General features: G+C 35.1%; 1 long non-coding RNA gene across 1 annotated transcript in view; it reads left to right on the top strand.

The window, feature by feature from the left end:
* Positions 1-4,232: 4,232 nt before the first annotated feature.
* Positions 4,233-5,984, top strand: part of LOC110442591 — a 22,277-nt gene continuing 20,525 nt past the window's right edge. Inside the window, exon 1 of the long non-coding RNA XR_002462029.1 lies at positions 4,233-4,344. This is a non-coding gene — a long non-coding RNA (uncharacterized LOC110442591). The remainder of the gene's footprint in view (positions 4,345-5,984) is intronic.

The following is a 5,984-nucleotide window of genomic DNA, read 5'->3' as shown; positions in this document are numbered from 1 at the left end:
TTTACAATTTAGGAAAATGGAGTATCTATATTTGATGAATTGATCATGAGATAGTAATGACTCTAGGAGTATTGTAGAGTGTAGTATCATTCATGAAACTAACTTGTTATATTACAGGTACATTACATATACTTATAACGACAGTGCTGTCTTTATGCGTTTTATCAAAAATAAACTATGCCAAATGCACCATTTCTGATGATAACTCTAATGATGAAGTCAGAGCGAACTGATTATGTTGACTTGACAGTAATTATATTTAATAAATATCTATATCGGGTGTAGACAGTGCCAATGACTAAATTCTGTACATTAGCACACCTTCCGGCCACCACTAATTACATAGTTCATGATAGGTCAACAGACTTGCGTGTTCTAATTTTATCGCAGTCATTAATAAAACATCAATATTTCCACATTGATACAAATCAATATCTCGATTGACCCAAAAATAATTTAAATGTAACTGTGCGTGATTTTCTGATTATGATATATTGATTGTTTATCCTAGATATTAGCCGAAATACCAGTGTCCGGGTACAGTTACACCTGTTCAAGAATCTACGTGACCCTGGTAGTAAGTTACTTTCTATTTATAGCACCACTTACCTAAAACATCAACTTAAACTAGAAAAGAATAGTTGGTGATGTTTTTTTCTTATGAAAAATGAATGAACATTTGTAGAATACTATAGTATAAAATACACCAACATTTAACTTTAAAATGTCAATTTTTGAGTACACTGACGTTTCATGTTAATTTCAAAAATATGTGAATGCTCCTATACAATAATTATTTTTAATACCAGAGAGAATTATCTAATTGTTTTGATTTTATAAGCAGAATGATGACGACAGATGTGTTATGATTTGAGCCTTAACAATTTATAATAAGAATGTGGAAGAATTATCTCAAACTGGTCATAGTTGACAGTAAATACCAGTGAAAAAGAAGTGACCATGAAAATATCATTAATTTAAAGTAAAATTACAGAAAATAAATGATGTTTGTTATGAGCAAAATAATATTTTATTCTAAAAAGTCCGAGACGGTCTTTGTAAAAGTGAAGAAAAATATTCATATTTATTATGATATGAACCAGAGACATACATACATCTCTGTTTGAAAAAAGGATAATGCAGTTTCTTCCGTTTTTTATTTATGAAATGTTTTTTTTTTTAAATCGGACCATACATTTCTTTAAATTTTCATTTGAGTAAGAGAAAAAATCCATGTACTTAAAAAAATCCGAATTTGGCGTACCGGTTTCCGGTTCAACAGTTTACTATACACTATGGCAAGCGCGGTAGTCACAGGAGCCTGATGTCTGTAAGCTGACGGGCATATTCCAGGTGTTGATTTTTCTATGATAACAAGGTACCAAATGAAATGGTAAGAGTGAAACATAACATATATTGTTCGAGACTAGCTGTTGTGGAAAGAATGCACTTAGTACTGATTTTATAATTAATTACAGCAGAATTGTAGCTCGCCTGGCCTGATGGGCCACGTGCGCCCACGTGAGCTAATCGTCCGTCCTTCCGTTGCTGTTTTTCTTTTAAACTTTTCAATAATCAACAGGTTTAAGGGGATGAATTGACAAGTCACTGTATCTCATTGTCAGGGATGAACGACTAGGTTTAGTAGGTACATGATGTACTATGTTTATCAGTTTATAATTCAACTTGACCCAAGTTTTTCAAATGAAATACCTTGACCAACTTTTAAAGTCCCGCGGGGGGGGGGGGGGGGTGTAAAAAATAGATGTTTGCAGACTTGAAGGATCAATGGCTCCAGTCAGTTTTTTAAAAATTTACAGGGGTCAAATGTTAAAAAAAAATCTGTTAATAACCTGCAAAAAGCTTGGGGTGATGAAATTTGATCATTTAAGTATGCTGGGATGAAAAGATAACACATTTGTTCAAAATGAATGATTTTTAACCATAGTCAAAGTATTTGGCCTTTGGGATGGTGGGCAGTAGGTTACCAGCTTTATTTGAATGAATATGACCTTGATTTGTTGTAAAGGTCACAGGGAAAGGGTCTTGAAGTATTAAAACATTTCTTTGCATAATGCAATGATTTTTTTTTGTTAAAACTTAATCAATAGTGATGATATGTGGCCAGCACTATATGCTTAGATAAAGAACTACTAAGTTCACTCAAATTAATGACCTTGACCCTCTTTTTAGGTCGTAGAGGTAAAATGTGATAAAATCTGTACACAACTTCTTTCTGACCAAAAAATTGGGATCATGATATTTGTCCAGTAGCAAGTTGACTTGAAAGCCTTACAATGATGATTGTATCACTTAGGTGTTTGCATCTCAGAACGTTTGTTTGAATGAATGACCTAGGCCCCTTCCATGGTCACAAATGTCAAATGTGTGAACAGCTGCTTGTCAATAAGCAAAAGGTGAAGGGTGATGACATTTGGCTAGAATCATTCTGGAGTGAAGGGCTATTATGTTTGCTTAAATGAATATGCTGAAACATTTGATCAATTTTTTCTGTATAACCAAGAGGCATAGAGTAATATTTGACCAGTTGCATGCTTAGATGAAGGGCTATCAAGTTTGTTCAAATTAATGACCTTGATACATGTTCAAGGTCATAGGAGTCAAAGGTATTAAAACATGAATCTACTTCATCTGAATAACCAAAATACCTAGGCTGATGATATTTGTCCTGTAGCCTGCTATGATGAAGGGCTATCCAGTTTAAGCAATTGGATGACCTCCACTCATGTTCAAGTTCACAAAGATCGAATCTGTTAAAAAAAATTAACAACTTCTGAATAATAAAAAATACCTACAATACTGATATTTGTATGTGCAAAAGAAAATAAACAGAACTTAAATTTGCACAATTATAAATTTATTGCAAAAAGTGCTGAAATAACAAATTATTAATATGAGTTAATGATCATTTGGCACAAAATACACAGTCACTGGATACACACAGTACCTGTTCATTGTGTTTTTTTACTCAAGTACCCTTTGACTTGCTTCCATAGTTTATCCTTCATCTAGATATAGTTTGAGTTAGCTTTGCATGCAAACCTGTGAATGATGGATGTGAAATATGTATTATTTGACAGCATAATGTTATTTTACTGGTCATGCCAAGTGCATTAATTGAAATGTGTCTGATTTATCTTTCAGTACAAAAGACACCACCCTTTACCATATTGGCAGCCAGATGATTGCAGTTCGGAGTCTCTGAGTCACTCATTGCTCAAGTTATCTATAGCTATGACCCAGCCAGCATCAGCATAGTTCAGGTCATTTTTCACACAAACAGGTAAATGTCTGTTTATATATATAGGGAAATGGCCAAACTAGACAGTTGTCTTTGCTAGGACCTGCATGGCCTTACCTACATTTCCTACACAGTGCCAAACAGTCATTGGCTTCCTTCTCGACTATGTCTGGATGGTACAGTCTGGATCCCAACATACCAGTGTCCTGTCACTTATGACTTCAAAGTTGGATTGATACAGAGTCTGGATGGAAACAGTGGCATTGTTATGGCTAATGTGGGTGGTGTGGTAAAAGAAAAAATGCTTCCTTGCAACATTGGACAGAATATTATTCAATAAATCAACAGTTCTCTGTGTAAATGAAAATTTTCTAATATTCTCAGTAATCTTCAATGCAATTTGTAAATTTCAAGTTGTGGCCATGTGTAGATGAACCTTCTCTGATTTTAAGATGTCGGATACTTCACAGTCATATTTCCTGGACATTACTTTGTAGACCTTTATCATGTCACCACAGGATCTTGCTATTGTTGGTAATTTTTGTTTCTCTAATTGCTTCGTATAGGATAAGTCTTTTAGGCAAGGTACATGTACCCTGCTTTTTACTCGGAAGTTGAACACTTTCTGTTGTTTCAAAGCGTTTTACAGGTTGTATAGCAACCTGAAACTCACAAAGTTTATATATTCCATTGTTATTAGTAGAACTCCCATAATGGAATAAGCTTTATTTACTTTTTCACATATATGCTTATCATACTCTTTTTCTATGGTGACACCACTATCCTTTTTGAAGTTCAGATATTTTTGATAGTTTTGAAAATATTGAAATATTGAGCTAATCCATGTGAAATTTGTGTTTGTTATAATTGTGGTACCTGGCGGTCCCAGATATTCTCAGAAATACTTGTCCTGTTATTAGGTAAACTATGAGACTATCAATATGGCAAGACTAAGGCAGGGGACCAGAGATATCTAGATCCAGACCATGACTGATGGATTTCTGTCAAGGAGGATCCACATTGGCGAGTGTCCTAATCTCTCATGATCATTCCATTACACAAGTAAAGACATCACATCATAGGTGAGTGTCATCCACAATACAAACCGTGAATATTCTCAGTGACTTAACCGGCCAGCTGTCATTCTCATGAAATTAATGGACAAGTAAATGGATACAAAAAAGTATCAAAATCAGACAAACTGAGTCATAAATCTTTTGTGCTGTTATCCCCACCAGGAGTCGAACCTTGGTCTCCTGCCACACAGTGATACCCACAGTTTATTTATAAACTAAGCCACCGTGACCTCGAGAGCATAGATTCAAGGTTTTGTTGACAGCGCGAAAAAATGGCAGACGACAAACTGACAGAAGACGAACGACTGCAGATTATCGGCGATATATTTGACAGTAACAACAGACAATGACTTTTAGGGATTCGGACCAGAAGATTTACTTCGTGATGCAGAATTCGTACAAGAAATTAACTTTAATCAATCATATAAAGACGTGGACATTCCTGAAGACGACGACAACACAGCGTACCTCCATTAAATGCCCCATTCACGGGACGGCCCGGTTTGAACAAAGATATTCCAGGTGACGGCGACCCTATTTATTTTTCTCTTATCTTCTTTTTGACAACAATATGTGGACGACTCTTTCGTCAGAATACTAAGTACTTTTGATTATGAAACTTGGAATTGTTTTTCAGGTGATGGTAATAAATAAACTGTTTATTAGACGTAAATGATCTTTATTACATACAAAATACATACAAAACTCACCTTTTCTAACCTGTAGTTTTGGAAAGGTAAGCGAGATATCCATAATTACTTTTAATACGAAAAGAAGAAGTCTTCCTGAACAAAACACTTTATAAATATTTTCTTGGATTCGATAAAGATAAAAAGTTATTGTTGGTTTAATCAGCTAATTAATTTTGATAAATATAGCTGTTGTTTATTTGGCAGTGGGGAGGTATACCACAAATTGTATACGCAGCAGTGGTGTGTATATATACACATGAGTGAATGGCGGGATAAGGGTTAAATATATATATACCCACCACCTGAGAATACTTTGAGCCAAATATGGTTACTATCCATCCCTCGAGTTTCACAGAAGAAGTCGCTTAAAGCAATATGGCCAAATTACCCCCTCTTGGCCTGGCCCTTAAGTCCCCCAGAGGGTCGGCCCCTCCATTTGTACATTTTGAATCCCCTCCACCTAAGGATGCTTCCAGTCAAAGTTAGTTAAATTTCAATCAGCGGTTATGAGAAAAAGTCTTTTGAAGAAATTGTTGAAAAGTCGATGGACGCCACAGTATGGCATAAGCTCACCTTGTCCTTTGGTCAAATGCAACAATAAAATGATATGGCCTGCTTAGGACAGGCACTGGCTGCAGGTCAGTGGTTTTCTCCAGATACTCAGATCTTCCTCCACCTCCAAAACCTTGCATGTCCTTACACTGGTGGACCCTTACCGTGTATTTTTTTCATTTTTTCGTTTAATTTTCAAAAATCGTTTAGTTGTTCTCTTTTTGTGTGTATTTTTTGGATTATAGTTTATATTTGACGAGTCACCGTTTATTGTTTAAACCGACGTTTATTCTTCGCAGACTTGTGTTTAGTTTTGAGTATAACAGTTTGTTTTTAAAACAGAGTGTTTGTTTTATAAATGCATGTTAACTTTTCACGGAACAGAGTTTGTTTTATAACTAC

The sequence above is a fragment of the Mizuhopecten yessoensis genome, unplaced genomic scaffold (assembly GCF_002113885.1).
Source record: "Mizuhopecten yessoensis strain PY_sf001 unplaced genomic scaffold, ASM211388v2 scaffold716281, whole genome shotgun sequence".
NCBI lineage: Eukaryota > Metazoa > Mollusca > Bivalvia > Pectinida > Pectinidae > Mizuhopecten > Mizuhopecten yessoensis.
Note: the sequence above shows the minus strand (reverse complement) of the source record. Positions and strands in the feature narration are given on the sequence as shown.